The sequence below is a fragment of the Leguminivora glycinivorella genome, chromosome 19, assembly GCF_023078275.1.
Source record: "Leguminivora glycinivorella isolate SPB_JAAS2020 chromosome 19, LegGlyc_1.1, whole genome shotgun sequence".
Taxonomy (NCBI): Eukaryota; Metazoa; Arthropoda; class Insecta; order Lepidoptera; family Tortricidae; genus Leguminivora; species Leguminivora glycinivorella.
Window position 1 is genome coordinate 9,140,663 of NC_062989.1, and position 20,333 is coordinate 9,160,995.

The 20,333-nt window shown below is 35.8% G+C and overlaps 1 protein-coding gene across 1 annotated transcript in view; it reads left to right on the forward strand.

The window, feature by feature from the left end:
- Positions 1-20,333, forward strand: part of LOC125236681 (uncoordinated protein 58-like) — a 258,598-nt gene that overhangs the window by 170,791 nt on the left and 67,474 nt on the right. The window lies entirely within an intron of this gene.

Below are 20,333 nucleotides of genomic sequence, written 5' to 3' on the forward strand. Positions count from 1 at the left end.
TAATAGGCGCCATTACCTTAAATAGATAACATACATACATACAATCACGCCTGTATCCCATAAAGGGGTAGGCAGAACACTTGAAACTACTAATGCTTCAGTGCCACTCTTGGCAAATAAGGGGTTGAAAGAAAACGAAACTGTGACATTGCAGTGACAGGTTGCCAGACTCTCGCCTACGCCACAATTTAACCCATATCCCATAGATAAATACAAAACCATACTTAAATAGATAAATACATACTTATATACATAGAAAACATCCATGACTCAGGAACAAATATCTGTGCTCATCACACAAATAAATACCCTTACCGGGTTTCGACGAACGACGAACGACGACGGGAACCGAAGACAACATTAAAATTAGGTAGTTAATTAAAGTACTTTGAAGTAACCTGCTGTCCTACGGGATAAATATTATAATATATATAGGTATCCATATATTTTTATTCTTTTCCTTCCGGCGACCGTCCTTTGTCACCCATGTTTCACAACTAAAGAGTAAGACGAAATTGACGAGTGAAGATGCTCTGACTGAAACAATTACTTTTCATATTATTAATGTTTACCATTACACACAGAGCACAATCTCATCGGTAAATATTGTCAATTTTACTTTATTTCGGCGTGCGTTTATCATAGCGCTCTTGAATAATACGATTTTGTAAAGAAAATATCTCCTAGATACATACTATCAATTGTGTCGCTTAGTTTCAAACTTGGGTACTTAAATCCATTCTGCTTTGAGATTGAATATATAAAAAATATATATTAACCTTGTAGCAGAATGGATTTATCCAGGTTTGAAGTTAAGCGACACAATTACGCTTAATTCGGTATGTAAGAAATACCTTATTTTTTGTTAAGTTACTGATGGGCCTTATTTCATACATGCAGCAATTTGGGAAAAGTGCACCTACTTAATGCACAATTGCACATGGACCCAATTTTTTGACCCATTTACACTTATCTAATTATAAAATGTACATAACATTTCGAGACTTTTAACCGGGCCTTATTTGTATGTAGATTACAGATGCCCTTAGTTGGTAGATGAAATGAGTGTTATATACGTTTTAATTCCATGGTAACAGAAATGCTGATATGTAAGTATAAATAAGTTTTAAATAATAAAAATATCAAAAGTATCTATACGTTTAAGTACCGATACCTAGGTTTAAATTTAGCTGGCAAATTAGTTAAGCATTTTTATGGTTGGTCTTGTTCTGTGCTAAGCCTTATATTTCTAATGCTAGGTAGGTAATATGTATACACAACCCTAGAAAATTAGAAATAAAAGATGCATATGTAGCTTTCCATAAAGGTCCTTATGCTTCATATGCAATAAGATTTTGTTTGGCAGATTTTTTGTTAGAATTCTGCTAAAAAGTTCTAATTACCTACACTCTTGGAACATAGTACGGTGTCTGGTAAGTATAATAGGTACCAAATTGTTACCTAGTTAAATTTTCCTACGCTGTCACTTCTGTCAAACATGTGCAAAAAAAAAGAATAAGATTCACATACATTTTTGGTAGGTAGATACTGTCAACCAATTATGTAGAATTCTAGGCCACTCTAGAACCCTGTCGTATTGACACCGTCCTTTATTTGCTACAGAAGTCAGTTTTACTTTTACTGTGAAAGGGTCTAGATTGGCCTATGACCTAGGATTCAGATTAATTGGTTGATTGTACGTACCTACTCCTATAATATGGCTTCTCTTTGAAATCGAAAAGGTTTTAGCTTTTTACATACCGAATAAATTTATTTCGCTAACAATGTGACTATCTTAAAAGAAATCATCTTTTAAGATAATCACATTATGTATAAGATAAGGAATTGTTTCTACCATTCCTTAAAACATTACAAATTTGCATTTTAGTCAAATCAGTACACTTAATATCTTCACGGAGTCCAAAACATTATTCATCAGAAGTCCGAAACTAGACAAATATAGAGAGCGCTTGAGCGCGAGTAAGTACTTGCGCCGGCCGCGGACGCGGATGTGTGCGTGCGCCGCGCGCACGCACACAGGGCCTATCTGTGGGTGCCGCCCCCGTCAGCGCGACGGCGATAAAGACCTAAAAATCTCAAATTTGAATTCGTGCTTCGGTATCGTATCCTCTTAACACATTCACCGCTAAGCTACGGTAGTACGTTACGTCGTAGGCGATAACATGAATTTCCCCGTATGTAGCAAAAAGGCGTCGTAGAGGCAAAACGACAATGTGTCGTGATTAAAAATGTATCTTTGTTTTGCTTTCACTGACATGCGTTTCATTAAAACCAACACAATCATATTAATAATAGAATTGCACTAATGAATAATGTTAAAAACGAATCAACCTTGAAAAACATTTTTTTTTGCTACCCCGTCCTAGAGATGTGCAAGTTGCGGAAACTTTCCAGTAAAGTAAATATCTTAAATTTCTAAAAATATTCACGAAACTATCACGAAAAATAAAGGGAATTTAAACTTATGAAATGGAAAGTTTCCATCCATACAATTGTCTATACAAAGTATGGAAAGTTTCCGAAGTTTTATTCAGAATTTTGGAAACTTTCCGTTCGAACATTAGTATTCAGTCCCTTCTAGTAACTGTATACCCAACTCCGTAGTAAATTACACAAGTATAATGCCTTATCCACGAGTGTTCTGATAAGTACGCCCCTGAGTTCTGATATTAATCATGTGGCTCACACTGGATTTATTTCTAGGGATTCTGTAAGAATATTGAATTTAATGGAATCAGACGAGATGAATGTTATCTGGCTTAAATATACGGGTTTTGGATTGTTACAAATCTGAAGGCTATTTTAGTTTGTACTAAGATGGGATAAAGATAATTTTAAAAATATAGTGGACAACGAAACAAATAGCGAATTAAGTTTCGTGAAGGAAAAATGTAACATGCATTAAATGAAGATATCTCTGAAAGAGTCAGGTCTCTTTCTGCATCTGACTGTACGACCTTTGTGTAATAAATGATTGAGCATACGGTAAAAAAAATACTTTGTTTGATAGAAGAATTGTTATTTGGTGCAAATTTACACCCTCAAACATTAAAAGTATGAGTTTTTTTTTTTTTAGAATAATTCTTATTCGATGACAGTTTCAATATACTTAACATTTTTGTCTGTAATGTGAATGTATTGTAAAGACAGTCTTAAAATATAAGTATTTACATTATTATTGATTCGGTTGCTAGCTATCACATTTATTCAGAGTCAAGAAATTTAGATTTGTCTCGACAAATATAAAAAATATATAGTTCAATTATTACCCCAGTAATAATTAGAACATGCAGCCTATTATACCAATATATATATATACATACATAAATACAAATATATACAATATTTCACCACCCCCTTTCTTCCCGTGGGTGTCGTAGAAGGCGACTATGGGATATGGGTTAAATTGTGTTGTGGCGTATATATACAATATCATAATTAAATTATCTGCCCGATCCGAATTTTAATAAAAGTCAAATATCTATACGATATGGATGGATGTTTGTCACATTTAACACTGCAGATCGGTATCATATCGCAGTGAAATCTAACTGAACATTTGGGATTATTCGAATACTACTTACATTACATAGTAGCAGAACAAAAGGTCGAGGCAATGTCAATAGTACACTGAGAGAAAATACAACCAGTTTTCATGTTCGTTCAACAAGTTTTTTGGTTAAAATAGCGCCTACGTGCTCTTTGGTTCAAACAACAAGCTACTTGTCATTTGAATCGGCAATATATTTGAATCAACAAGTCGATTTTATAAAAACAACCCACACATATTGTCTTAAACATACGTTTGGCTGATTCAAACGGATAAACCGCAACAAGTCGAACTTGTTAAATTCACAATGCAAATTTATCTCAGTGTACTTTAATTAATTTATATGGATTACTGGATCTCGCTTGGAATCATTCAAAAATGAAATTCTACATAGTTTGTCTATAATACCATTTTCGCATTATGACTGTAATCATTTGTATCAAGATGTTTTCAATGTAATTCTTAATCAATTTAATAACAATTTCAAAGTGAAATCTATTAGTGGGTCAAAAGTTAAAACAAAGTTTAGTGAATGGGCTACTGTAGGTATTCACAAAAGTAGAAAAAGACTTTATGAACTTTATGGTGAGAGAGAGCTGAACAAGAATTCAGAATTCCTGGACTATGTAAGAAACTACTCAAGAATCTTCAAGAAAGTGTGTTTAACTGCCAAGAAAAACTTTATTAGTTCTAAATTGAAAGTGTCGGACAACAAAGTGAAAACAACTTGGAGTATTATAAATAAAGAAGCTGGTAAATGTAAATCACGCGATTGTCAAGTCAACATTGTATCAGATAATCAACAAATAGTGTCGAACAGCGATGTTGCCTCGGCATTCGAAGATTATTTCTCAAATATAGCCGTTAACACCACAAAATGTTTACATTCTTCTGCGGCTCAAGCCCATTCATTACTTTGTGCTAATGTTAAGAAATGTAATAATTCATTTGAATTTAGTCAAGTAGACTCTGTAAATATTGTTAAAACATTCAAGTCACTCAATTTAAAGAAAACGGAAGACTTATGGGGAACATCAGTTAAAGTAATTAGTCATGTCATAGATATAATAGCACCTTACTTGGCCGTAATATATAATATTTCAATTTCACAAGGCACCTTTCCAGATCTTATGAAATGTAGCAAAGTCATACCGCTTTTTAAATCGGGTGATTCGAGTGATATAACCAATTTCCGTCCCATATCAATACTTCCTGTACTAAGTAAAGTCTTTGAGAAGCTAATGTTAAATGATCTACTGGGACACTTCAACAGACATAGATTACTTACAAGCAAACAGTTCGGTTTCACAAGGGGCCGTTCCACGACCGATGCTGCTTCGGTACTCATTAAACATATATATAATTTTTGGGAAAATTCTTGTGATGCAATTGGCATATTTTGTGATCTTTCAAAAGCCTTTGATTGTGTGGATCATGGAACGCTCATTTTGAAATTAGAACACTATGGTTTGTCTATAAATGCCCTAAACTTTATGTCTTCTTACCTTAGCAATAGAACACAAACAGTAGTTGTTAACAAAACTCGCTCTAGCGGGACTGTAGTCCAATTAGGAGTGCCACAAGGCTCAATTTTAGGTCCATTCCTGTTTTTGGTTTATATAAATGATTTGCCATGTATAGTGAAAAACTTTTGTGAAATAGTACTTTTTGCTGATGATACATCACTGCTTTTTAATGTTGACCGAAAATCTACGGATTACAATGTAATTAATAGCACGTTAGCTGATGTACTGCAGTGGTTTACTGTCAACAATTTACTTCTTAATTCTAAGAAAACCAAATGTATTCGATTTTCTCTGCCGAATGTTAAACCAATCGATACAAAAATACTTTTGAATGATGAATGCTTAGAGATGGTAGATACAACACTGTTTCTTGGTTTAACATTGGACAAAAATCTACAATGGAGTCCTCATATAAAGAAACTAGCAAGCAAATTAAGTTCAGCCGCATACGCCGTTAGGAGAATCAGGCAACTGACTAATGTTGAGACAGCTCGCCTAGTGTATCATAGTTATTTTCACAGTGTAATGTCATACGGTATTCTGGTTTGGGGCAAAGCAGCTGACATACAGACTATCTTTGTATTACAAAAGAGAGCCATTCGTTCTATTTACAACTTAGGAACACGTGAATCAGTAAGAGAACTCTTCAAAGAAATTAATATCTTAACTGTAGCTTCCCAATACATTTATGATAGTATAATTTATGTTGTTAAGAATTTAGACTGTTTCACTAAGAATTCTGATATCCATAATTATAACACTAGAAACAAAAATAAGCTTGCCATAAAGAAGTTTCGTGTCCGTAAAGTACAGAAGTCATTTGTTGGGCAATGCATTCATTTTTATAATAAGTTACCTGACACTGCTTTGAGATTACCCCTCCCAGCTCTTAAGAACTACTTAAAAAAATCATTGATGTTAAAGGCTTATTACAGAGTCGAGGACTATTTGACAGACAAACATGCATGGCCCGAACCAGAAACTACAAAAAACGAATAGCAATTAAAATAATTGTATTATGTATAGAGGACACAGTTCAGATAAGAAAGCACATCAAATATTTTATATTTTATGTTGTGTAGGTAAATTACATATTTAATGATATTGAGATTCATATTATCTTTTTCTTCTATGACAATTTGATATGTTTTCTCTGAAGAAGAACGACGTATTATTAAGCAATAATATAATTTATTGAAATTGATTTCCAGAGAGTACCTAGTCTGTTCATATTCTTTGATGAATACTTTTGCATGTTAAATTGTATGTTGTTATTTAATGCATGTTAATTATAAGATGTAATGTTTTGAAAAGAAGTTGCCCGCCGAGTTTCTTGCCGGTCCCATAGTGGATACCCCCCTCCCAACTGAGGGGGGACTGAAATCTTCTCGAGGCTGAGGCGTAGGGTTAGAGCCGGCGTAGCTTTATTTGACGTTCATATGCGCATTGTAATATGCCTACTTGAAAAATAAATATTTCATTTTCATTTCATTATGTAATGACATTTATTTGTATGTTTATATCCAAAACAAACCTTATATTTAAATAAACATAACCGAATACATCGTAAACAAAATTCAACTTTTCGCTCCAAAAAGTGCCCGCGTACAAATCAAAGCCTTTTGCGCATTCATTACTATGTAATATGTAGGGAACAAATCGTCCACTGCCTGCTAAACGGTCTCATCTCAAAAAAAAATGTTTTTTGAGGAATCGCGTGTAAAAGTTTTGACAGATCTTTTTGCCTCAGTAAAATAGCTCTAATTGGGTTAGTCATGTTACATTTCGTCACTACTTTTAAAAAATCTCGTATCTCACGCTGTTCCTCAAAGTTAAAACGCAGTAAGTCTATATGCATTCCATACATACTTACTACAATTTTCTTTTCATTGACAGACGAAGATACAAGTTTTTTTTAAAAGTAGTGACGATTTGGGCTTAGTGTAATCCTCAAAATATACTGCCTCAATCTAATGTTACGAGTATATGATTACATTTCATTAATAAAGAAAATGTTTCTATACAATAATAAAATTGTAATATGAAAAAAAATCCCTAAGTTTGTGCAATACGGCCACAATTCGAAAATAATTATCTTAATTATTATGAGATATTTGGATTTGTGGCTGCGTTGCATGAAAGAAGTGAAACGGCAATTGAGTATTTGAAGAGCACATACATCAATCTCTAGTTTAAGATTTAATACTTGAGGAAATAATTTTATGTAATTGAAATCCAGTAAGACGTAAAAATGCCATACGATAAATAAAATAAGTTGACAATTTTTGTGAAGATGTGGCCATATGCATCTTTATGCTTTAAAGGAGACTTTTTTATTTTTTTCTAATTCTCTGCAAAAAATACAAAAAATTCAAATTTTTGAGATGTGTCCGTTTAACAAGCAAGGGCAACAAATACGAATGAAAAATCAACGTTACAATCGGGCGAGTGAAATCGAGCAAATTCATTTTGTTGTTAGAATAAACGGGTCATATGAAAGGGAATCGGTGATTTTTTTGATTACACAAAACGGAGGAAGTAGGACCGGAATTGCTTTTTGCTTCGATGACAATTGTTTACGGTTTTAAGCGTTGAAAGCATTTGCCTTAATACATTTTTGATTAGATATGTATTTTCCGTGTAATGTCGTTCGCCATTTTTCCTTTTCTTATGCATATTTATACAAAATTTGGCTTTTTTTTCGCAACTTCATCATTGGCCCCATAATGAAAGCTAATTCATTATGACCTAGTTTAGTTTGGCTAGTGCTTACAAAATCACCCTGTATTTATTTAGTAAGTTGAATCCAAATATTTTAGTAAATATTCTCATTACTCACTGTTAGTACTTTCATAAACCGGTTTACTTAATTTTGTATGTAAAAATCTCTAGTCGTAATGGATTGGCGAACGGCCAAACCCTATTAATATCAACTCCCGATAAAATTACCTATATCTGCGGACGTAGCACAGTTCGATAAACTTTATCACATCGTTGTGTCCCTATCGCACTTACAAATAGTGCGAAAAAGACGGCCTGACGATTATATCATTGATCACACGACCATGCTTGCCTGCCCGATTACAATAAACATAATGGCCAATATTTCAAAAACAGTATTATAAGCAGTATCGTAATAATCCACAATTTTTTGCGTGGGTGGAAATAAGCTTGAGGACTTTTTTTTTTTTAATTATAAATGGGCTTACTCTTGACCACAGACTAGCCAAAGGCAAAGACGTGGCCTACGATGGAGTGAGCTCGCCCAGAAGATGCCTGTTCACTCTTGATTTGAAGGTTGCCAGATTATATGAGCTCGGAAATATAGCCGCCGGCAAGGAATTCCACTCCTTGGCAGTGCGAATAAGAAAAGAAGAAGCAAAGCGCTTCGTGCGGATTCTAAATCGCCATTTTTTTAAGAATTTAAATAAATATCAGAATTCGATGAAGTCTAAATGCATTTTAATTAATTGTAGCAATTTGTGACATTTAAGAATGCTCTTAAAAACGTACTCATTTATCCTTAACTCAGTGAGTAATAATATTTTTATCATTAAAATGCGTGAGAGATGAATCTTCCGCTACCATAATAATTTTATTACAAAATACCTTATGGAAATTACAATCCTTAAATTACGAATATATATATATCTTCGTTTTATAAAACACGTAAATTATATTGCCAACGAATTGCTTCATTCTTCTAAACGTATTAAAACTATATTGAAAATGCATTGGTTCGCTTAACTCGTATTTGTGCCTATCTCAATATGGTGTGCGAGTGAGAAAAACAGATACTATTGTAGATTTACATTGACAACAGTTAAATACAATTATTGTGGATAAACTTATGGAATGTTTCAATTCTCCATTAAAAAAAATCACGTCAATTCGTCGCTCCGTTTTGCCGTGAAAGACGAACAAACAAACAGACACACATACCTTCCCAAATATAATATTAGTACGGATATCAATGTATATGTATGTATATAGTTAGCGATAATTTTTACCATTTATGCGTCGCATTTAATTTTCAGAATAAAGCCTTAGGACAACAAACAAAAAGTTCTATCGATACCGAGCTTTACAAATTGGGCCATTAAAATGGGTTTTTTCCTGAAATCAATTGAAACTCGCTTAACATTCGCATGAGCCTGAATTTGGGATAAAGGGTATTCTATTTAGTATTCTCCAATTTTCAATGGATATTTCAAAATGCGTAGAAAAGTTCCTATGTAGCCAATCATTCAAGTTCCGTAGCGTATTATAGGTATCTGTCTCTTATATTTGGATACTGATACGCAATAATGTGTTATTCCACATACATTTCGCAATAAGGGGATCGATTGAATTTCGAACTACATATTTTTAAAGAAGGACGGCTAGTTATTTTAAAACTATAGGTAATGACCACTCGTTTTCGATTCTGTTGGTAGAATTAAAATCGCTAGTAGTGGAGATATTATTGAACGAATTTCACGAAATCGGATAGCCTAGATTCAAAAATCTGGGGGCCGATTTTTGAATCTCACGGCGTTCGAATTCAGAAAATTGTCACTGAAAATAGTAGGCAATTCACCGTTTTCAACCGGTATTTTAGTGACAGTTAGACTCAAAAATCGGCCCCCGGCCCCCTGATGTCAACTCAAAAATTTGACGATTAAATTTGACATTCTTTTTCAAAATTCATGTGGGATATAGGCTTGGGACTTTTGGATGCTCGCTATGGTTCTGTCATCCGCAGAGTCGCCATTATGTTAAAATTTTTTTTTCGAAGTCAAAGTCAAAGCCTGGAAATAAAATATCTAACAACAATATCTCTATCCAATCCAACAACAAGCTATATTCACCACAGTTTTTTTGATGGGATACACTTTTAATATGGTTAGCAATAAATACTTTTTTTCCGGCTTAGAAATGAACATCACATAAAGAGCAAAATATACTAGACTTTTCTTCATCATATTTTAATTCCTGATACGGCTCTAACCAGGATTTAATTTCGCAAGTCGTAAAATTATTCATTTTAAAATTTTGTTACAAATTGCGTAAACGATATTTCATCTGAACTGACAATTTATTACTCAAGTGTTTTTATTTGAAATAGATGTCAGTCGTCTGTCAAACAAAACACAAGTATCAAAGAAGATGCATAGTAAAGTAAATCGTAGGTAGTATATACGTATATAGTATAAATATAATTATGCATATCGCGTCAACTGTGAACTTCGACACGTGTGTGTAATAGATTTGTGATAAAATTAATTGCATATTGTTATAGGTATACGTATAGATCGGGATACCCCCATTTGCCAGAATTTCATTTGCCATAATTTTATTTGCCACCCTATTCAACAATCATAATATTGTTTCTCATAACATCTTATGCCATAATCATTGTTTACTATATTAATCAAGTGCTAGAAACTTTGTTTCCCATAAAGTCAGTTTCCATAATGTCATTTGTCAGAATCATCGAAATCAGTAATTACCACATTCCATACCATCATTTTTCATCCAAATTAGCGACCAGAAAAGTCAATTTCCATAATGTGATTTGGCAGAATCATCGAAATGCGTAATTATCACAGAGACGACACTACTAGAAGTACTAGAGAATAAAACTGCTATGAAATTAGGTTAGGTTAGGTTAGAACTGTGACCCCCTGGAAAATGAAACTGCTATCAGAAAGTAGGTTAGGTTAGGTTAGAACTGTGACCCCCTGGAAAATTAAACTGCTTGCAAAGTAGGTTAGGTTAGGTTAGAACTGTAACCCCCTGGAAAATGAAACTGCTATCAGAAAGTAGGTTAGGTTAGAACTGTGACCCCCTGGAAAATGAAACTGCTTGAAAAGTAGGTTAGGTTAGGTTAGAACTGTGACCCCCTGGAAAATGAAACTGCTATCAGAAAGTAGGTTAGGTAATAATATGGGCAACAATTAATATGGCAATAATTGCTTATGGCGTTCGAATATTATATTAAACCATATTATTGCACTTAATAATATGGCTAACAAATAGTATGGCATTGTATGATTATGGAAGGTAATGTTCGGATAAACAACCAGTATGTCATACAATTATTATGGTAAACAAATCATTCGGGCAAATGAAATTCAGGCAAGTTAGATTCGGGCATATGAATATTATGTTAAATGACTGTCGGGCAAACAATAGACAACCGTATAGATCATGACATCTAACATGTTTTATTTCCAGGCTTTGACTTTGACTTCGAAAAAATTTTTTTAACATAATGGCGACTCTGCGGATGCCAGAACCATAGCGAGTATCCAAAAGTCCCAAGCCTAGGGATAACACATTATTGCGTATCAGTATCCATTTGAGCTAGTCAAACATAGACAGTTGAGTTGCGTTTGCTACTTTTTTGATGATGATTCTGAATCATTAATTTTGAATAAATTGATACATTTGATTTAGTTTAATTTTTTATAGTCAGTATTCAGTTCGTGTTGGAGTGCTGAAAATTTTTGTGTTTCACACAGCGCCAAAGTTTGTTTAACCTTTAGATGATGATGAGATTAGTTTATGAAATTATCATGCATGATATTCACAGATGCGTATTCTTTTCAATACGTTAATTCAATCTTGTTTCATACTTTTTAGAGCACATTTTATAGTAGTCGGGTTTTAGTTTTTGAACTTATTTTTTATCTATGAAGATAATTTAATTTGTTCTTTTAGCTCCATGATTTAGCTACTTTAATATAATGATGTCATTTCCCTCTTTTTCATTTACGCTCGAGAGTTATCAACAATTCAGGCTAGTTGTTCACTCACTATACTGCACTGCACTTCCTACCTTTTGTAAATAAACACTTTCTTGACAACTTAAAACTCATTTATTCCATAATCAAACTAGCTACTTACTTATAGTATTGTGGAAAAATCTTCATAGCGTGAGGCAGCTTTTTTATGGGAGTTTATCAGCGACATCTAGTGGGACATTTGGAAGTATAATAAGTATAATATTACATTTAACACTAGTCTTTTCACTTTTTCAGACATCTTAAATATAATCCATCATACAAACCTCGGCGTTGTACCTGACCTTTGAGTAAAGGTCAAACGAAAAGCATTGTATTTCTGGAAATCAGTTTAATGAGCGCCGCGTTTTGAGGGGAGTCGGAAAAACAGAGTACGCTTCACTTGACGCCGCGACATTTGTAGCAATGTTTACCGAAAGATTGTTGCAGTTTGTAAATTATAAAAGGTATCCAGAAGATTATGATCATCATCATCCTCCTCCTTGCGTTATCCCGGCATTTGCCACGGCTCATGGGAGCCTGGGGTCCGCTCTGACAACTAATTCCAAGATTTGGCGTAGGCACTAGTTTTACGAAAGCGACTGCCATCTGACCTTCCAACCCGAAGGGTAACTAAGCCGTATTGGATTTAGTCCGGAGGAAACCGCGGTTTCCTCACGATGTTTTTCCTTCACCGAAAAGCGACTGGCAAATATCAAATGACATTTCGCACATAAGTTCCGAAATACTCATTGGTACGAGCCAAGGTTCGAATCCGCGACCTCCGGATCGAAAGTCGCACGCTCTTACCGCTAGGCCACCAGCGCTTAAGATTAAAATATTCGATTAAAACGTTTTTATATTACTGCTGAACTCTAAAATCACATTCTGCCTTCAAATAATAACAGTCAAATTTAATATTCAATGTTGTTGTTAATAGATTTTTTTTTTTTTAATTATTAGTCCACTCAAAAGCAAAAACCACACTTTTTTTATATTATACTCGTATGTTGAAAGGTGCTTCCATACTTTTTTGTTAATATAAAATAATATCGCCGTGTGCCTGCTATACGGTCGCAATTCAAAAAAACATTTTTTCGAGAAATCGCGTCTCAAAGTTTTGAGAGTATAGTTGAGGCTGTTAAATAGGATCTTACTTCTTGAGTTTTAGGTCTATGAATTTGAAATTTAGCTATTTTTACTCGGAATGATATAACCCTCCATAAGATCATGCCACTTTTCGCAAAAAAGATCTTATTTTTAAGATACAATGCCTGAAAGACAGGTATTTAGAGTTATGGCTGTATTGCAGAAACATTTTTTTATGATTTTGAGATGCGTCCAAAATTAAACGATATTATTCGATAAAGGTATCATGCAAATATATATGAAAAAACACCAAATAGTTAAAATAATTTTATTTACGAACTTTGACAGTAACGATAGCAATAATTATGTGTAACTAGCTTATAATCATCAACATTATATTACGTCATTACCAAATAATATTAATTATTTAAAATTGAAACAAACAAAACTTTGTAGCTTACGTATCTTGGTGTCACCCTGGATGATGGAAGCCTGGATTTCAAGGAACACCTGACCAGCCTCTGCGAAGGTCAAGACCCGGAACAGCATCATTCACAAGCTTACTGGAACTACCTGGAGTGCCAGCGCAGCAACATTTCGGACAACCACGCTATCCCTAGTCTACTCCTCTGCCGAGTACTGCTCAGCGGTGTGGCTAAACAGCACCCATACTACCGCGGTAACGCCCAGCTGAACCACACTATGCGACTCATCAGAGGCTGCCTAAAACCAGCTCCCACACACTGTTTGTCGGTGCTGACTCATATTTTGCCTCTGCTGACTCATATTTTACCTCTAAACTTCCGCCGAAAAAAGTGCCTATTTCGTGAAATCGCCAAGATTCGAGCAGACACAAGTTTACTAGGGATGTACCGACTATTGATTTGGCCGACTAGGCCGACTAGTCGGCGGTTGGATGGCCGTTTAGACGGCCGACTAGTCGGCTAGTCGGCCAGAACATAAATTTCAACTAAAATCACCAAAATTTTTACTCATTCAATCGCAATTTTCATTATTTTTACAGGTTCAAAGTTCTGTGAGAAAATTTTATTTTTTTGACATCTGGTGTGGCTTAGTGGGCACTGATCCTGACTATGAAACTGATAGTCCTAGGTTCGAATTTCAATGAGAATTTATTTTTGTGATGATTAAAGATATTCGTTGTTTTGACTAAGAAAGGACTAACCAATAGGTACATAATACAAATATATCGGCTGTTAATTTATTTTCGTCCTGTTTTTCTATCACTTATTAGGGGCCGACTAATCGGCCTTTTTTGCCGACTAGTCGCCGACTAATCACCGACTACAAATGTGGCCGGATAGTCGGCTGTCCCGACTAGTCGGTACATCCCTCCATCCACCAAGACCTCGACGCGCTAAAGGCTCTCAGACTAAAGTCTCGACTACCCCCCCAAGGCCCCTTAGAGGCATGACCGGGGCCCGACCGGTGTGATTTAAGGAGCCTCGACAGGTTTGGTGTCGGCTGAACCGTATCAGGGCAGGCATCGGAAACTGCTCATCTTTGTGATGCAGATGGGGATGGTGCGACTCTGTGGAGTGACAGTGTGGCCACCCAGATCCGACGGTGCACCATATAGCCTCCAAGTGCCCCCATAACCAAGTTTAGCGGAAAAAGGGCAGATCTTAAGACACTTTAGACAAATCATCATCCTCCTTGCGTTATCCCGGCATTTGCCACGGCTCATGGGAGCCTGGAGTCCGCTTTGACAACTAAGACACTTTCGACAAATGCCTTTGAATATCTTAAGTCTAGTTTTTTAATAATTTAAGTAGAGAACAACGTGTACTGACTGGTAAAAATAATTATGACCTTAGTAATGAGACATATTGAACTGCACTTGTAAGAAAACAAAGTTGAGATTTGTTTAATCATTTTGTGTAGTAGTTTCGGCGTCGGGCTGGTAATTTTGTAATAATAAGTGTGATACTGACTGTTTGACACAATATTTAAAGGAATTTATCGCAATTATCACTCAAGTTTTTAGGACGCAACTCAAAACTTACATTTAAAACGTGTGCTATACAGCCACAACTCAAAACGGCCGTCGGTTTACATGCGAACAAACTGGCAAGTGGCCGTATTGCAGGGAATCTTCTGACAATTTATGGTCAATTCCATACGGCCACTTGTGAGAAAAAGGCTCTTAAGGAACTTTTTTGCTATCGCTCTCGAAATAAGGTCGTAAATTGAACAATTTTGAATACGAATCTGCAATAATCCAGAAAATTAAAAATTTTGAGTTGTGGCCGTATAGCAGGCACCCGGCGATATAACAATATTCATAGTTTTGTTTTTAAATGGGCAAAATTTGTTGTCTAGATTGGGTAGGTTAAAAAAACGAAATAGCTGCGTGTGAATTTCCAATTTCATCCTAATTAAGTAATGACTTTTTTTTTTTTTGTATATAACATGGCTCCCCATACCCCATGGATTTAAAAACTACAACAGTTTACTATTATGGTATAGTCTCGATACTAACACTACGGGTAATGAGCGGAAGTGACAAAGCGCAACACACCTACTCAAGACGAGTTCGCGGTTATGACTTGCGTTAATGACTCTGTGAGACTCTTCATTTTACACAAGTGTAGTATTTATACCCACCTACCGGAAAAGTACCGCTATGGAATGTAATTCGCTGCCTGTTTCGCAAATTATAAATTTAGAAATCATCACCATCCTCCTTGCATTATCCCGGTATTTGCCACGGCTAATAGGAGCCTGGGGTCCGCTTTAACTACTAATCCCAGGATTTAGCGTAGGCACTAGTTTTTACAAAACCGACTGCCATCTGACTTTCCAACCCGAAGGGTAAACTAGACCTTATTGGAATTAGTCCGGTTTCCTCACGATGTTTTTCTTCACCGAAAAGCAACTGGCCAAATATCAAAAATGATATTTCGCACAAAAATTCCGAAAAAACCCCCCGCCCGTGCCCGTGTGGTGATGGGTTAAGAATTTCACCACCCCCTTTCTTCCCGTGGGTGTCGTAGAAGGCGACTGTGGGATATGGGTTAAATTGTGGCGTAGGCGAGAGGCTGGCAACCTGTCACTGCAATGTCACAGTTTCGTTTTCTTTCAACCCCTTATTTGCCAAGAGTGGCACTGAAACCTGAGTAGTTTCATGTGCTCTGCCTACCCCTTCATGGGACACAGGCGTGATTGTATGTATTGTATGTATGTAAATTCCGAAAAACTCATTGGTGCAAGCCGGGGTTCGAACCCGCGCTTAAAAATTTAGATATCAATCGCAATGAAAACAATTAACAGCTATCGACGGCCAACACGAAACTCGAACACACATCATTGGATCTCTTTGTTAAATTACCTGCCATCTATTTCCCGTGGCTTCGTCCGCGTATTAAAAGTATAATCTTATTCAAACGTTGAACTTGGACCCGGATTTCACCCCCTTAGGATGTGAAATTTTGAAAAATCCTTTCTTAGTGCTCCTCTACAGCTTAGAAAGCTAAATGCCAAAATTTTGAATCTCTAGAACCAGCGGTTTTAGCTGTGCGTTGATATGTCAGTCAGTCAATCAGTCAGTTTCTTCTTTTATAGAGGTATATTTAGAGTTTGAGTGGCGGCCTCAAGGAGGAAAGCGAGCCCGCAAACGCCCCGTACACACTTGGAGGCGGAGCGTTGAGAACGAGCTGAGGGAATATGGATTGAGCTAGAACGAGGCCAAGGCGGTGGCTCAAGATAGAAAGGCGTGGAAGGATCTTTTGGAGGCCCTATGCACCTATGGGGTGCCTTAGGGCATACAACAACAACAACAACATATTTAGATTGATAGATTGATATTAAGATATGTTGTCAGTCTTAAGGGCAATAAGATGTTTGACGACCGGTCTGGCCTAGCGCGTAGTGACCCTGCCTGCTACGCCGCGGTCCCGGGTTCGAATCCCGGTAAGGGCATTTATTTGTGTGATGAGCACAGATATTTGTTCCTGAGTCATGGATGTTTTCTATGTATATAAGTATTTGTATATATATATATCGTTGTCTGAGTAGTGAGTACCTGCAACACAAGCCTTCTTGAGCTTACCGTGGGACTCATTCAATCTGTGTAAGAATGTCGTATAAAATATGTATTTAATATTTATTTATTTATTTATGTATGTTCTTTTGGAATTCTCAGTCAGTAAAAACGGGAGTGTATTTAGACTTGTGAACAAAATTAAAACGAGACTTGAAATAAGTTTCAGTTTTTACGTCATTTAAAGGTCAAAAAATTGGCATTGTTAGGACTTTAAGGGTAAAAACGGACAGAAACATTGTATTTATGACGAATTTCACGTGAACAAATATTAAAACGAGACTTGAAATAGTTATTTGTCCTTTAAACGCCTGTTGCATAAAATACTATTACAAGGGGGCAAAGTCGTCGTTTAACCGCACGTGCCAATATTGATACCCGAGCAAGCGAAAGATTCCAATATTGAACTGCGAGCGTAGCGAGTGGTTCAAAAAGTGGAATCTTGAGCGTTGCGAGGGTTTCAAGGCACGAAGGTTATTCAAACTTTGCCACCGAGTGAAACATAAAATTTTTGACCACACCAACACGAACAAAATACTAACTTTAAAACATCAAATTGAATCAATTCCATCAATGTATTTAATATTTATGATTCAAAATCGTCATTTATAAGTAAATTCTACCAGACAGGTAAAGACATCAAGTAAAAATTTGTATGAAATTACTTTGCACTCTTGTGGATAAAATGCAATTTTGCTATCCGTTTTCGAATAGCAAAGTTGATTTACCAGTAGGTGAGGTGAAAAGTATTGAACGTACTTGGCTTTAATTTCCAGTCCGACTGAACAAAATAATTGATTCCACACGACGAGTTTTAATTACAGAGCCGCGATAAAGCAGACAATATTTTTTTCCTGTACACTTTTATAGTGTCGATATCGAATGCAAATCGAGTTATTTTAAACTTTTCAATAAATAAAAGTGTCATGTCCTCATGTCAATCGTGATTAATGACAAAATATTCGAGAATGTAAAATATTATTTTGATATTTTTAGGGTTTAATAAAATCATTTTTTGATAATATTAATATTTTCGGAAATAATTGCTCCCCTAAAGTGTATGTATGTGTCCCTCTAACTTTTGTACCATATGTTTAAAAAATTATGAAAAAAATCACAAAAGTAGAACTTTATAAAGATTCTAGAAAAATTGTTTTGAACTTGATAGGTTGAGTAGTTTTTGATAAAAATACGGAAAACTACGGAACCCTACACTGAGCGTGGCCCGACACGCTCTTGGCCGGTTTTTTGTATCATAAAACGGTTATGTTGACAACCGATATCGAATATTCAGTTATAAAAAGAAATTAAAAAATATTTCGGTTACATTAGTCAAAAATGGCCCAGGGGTGGACTTCAACGCGGCTAAAGTGAGGTTTCGTGTTGACTCTCCGTTGATGCGGATAAAATTGTGACTTTTAGAAAACTCGAATTAGGTAAACCTAAGTATATCCACCCTAGGGATGGGGTAATGTATTGTAGGTACAGTCACGGACTTTAATTGTTGATCCACATCTAGGTCATTTTATACTGGAACGTCATAGCTTAACTATGCTTAACTGTGAGATGTCCTGTATATAATGAGCTAGAAGTGGATCAACAATTAAAGTCCGTGACCGTACCGGATTAGCTTTTGCTCAAAACAAACCCTTCAATATAATACTGTTACCTTAATTTGCTTTAATTGCCCCGGGGTCCATTAAGACGTCACAACACAATTCGTACATTAATAAGTTACCTACGATTTTACCCTTTTATAAATTAATTTAATGTCTACCCAGCATTACCATGATCAACAATTTGCCAAGGACAAACTTGCAGGAAACAATCCATCAATTCTCGTTGGGAATTCCGGGAATTTTCGAAACCAATTATGCGACAAACGCGGATGGAGGGGTCCAACCATTTTGACATAGATGTATCCGAAGGAAGTTAATAGCAGATATAGCATTTCCAGCATTAATCGAGTTATGTACGCGACTAATCCATACTATATTAATTATAAATTTATAAATGGGAAAGTGTGTGTGTCTGTTTGTCCGTCTTTCACGGCAAAACGGACCGACGAATTGACGTGATTTTTAAGATAGTTGAAGGGATGGAGAGTGACATAGGCTACTTTTTGTCTCTTTCTAACCCCCCACTTTCCTGAAATGGGGGGGGGGGTGGAAGTTTGTATGGAGTATTCCGCAATTTTCATAGAATAGAATGATCGATCAAGTACACCTGTGAGAAGTCTGAAAGGAATATAATCACTAACCTGAAAGTGAAATTTCATGATGACGATGATGATAATAAAAATAAATAAATAAATAAATCTTATACTTTTAAACGAGCAATTCTTGTATATTTATTTATTTATTTATATATTTATTTACACTGACGATCTCGGAAACCGCTCTAACGATTTCGCAGAAATTTGTTATGTGGGGGTTTTTGGGGGTGAAAAATCGGTCTAACTTATCCTTAGGTCCCGGAAAACGCGAATTTTCGAGTTTTCATGCGTTTTTCTTCGCGCGCCATCTCGTGTGCAGTAGTTGTACTGTTAAGACAGAATTCTTTCGGTCGATGTAAGTACTATTTATTGCAAACACTAGATGGCGGCACAGGTCAAGGCTAAAACGAATAGAAAAATACACTATTTGAGTTTTTGTGGCGAAATGCGCGCCATCTCGTGTGGAGTAGTTGTGTTGTTAAGGCTGAGAATTCTTTCGCTCGATGTAGGTACTATTCATATTTGAACTAGATGGCGACACATGTCAAGGATACGAAACAGAACCGAGCGAAGCTCGGTTGCCCAGATATTAAATATTATAGGACATTCTTACACAGATTGACCGAGGCCCACGGTAAGCTCAAGAAGGCTTGTGATGTGGGTACTCAGACAACGATATATGTAATATATAAATACTTATATACATAGAAAACATCCATGACTCAGGAACAAATAGCTGTGCTCATCACACAAATAAATGCCCTTACCGGGATTTGAACCCGGGACCGCGGCGCAGTAGGCAGGGTAGTCTACTGACTGCGCCAAACCGGTCGTCAAAATGATGATAAACCTGAAATTACAGTAAAGATTTGGGTTATGGAAGAATCTTTATTTATTTATTTTTATTTCAAATACGTTACACAGTATGACAGTAAAAACCAAAGCACTGAGTAACTAAAATACATAATAGCATAACAAATAAACACATCAAAGTGAGAAAAAAATCAACACATCACAAATTATCTACATTTGGGTGACAACGTAACGTCCAGGCTTCGTTGCGTCGTCTGTCCGGGCGTAGAATTCGGCAGGTTGCCCCGGA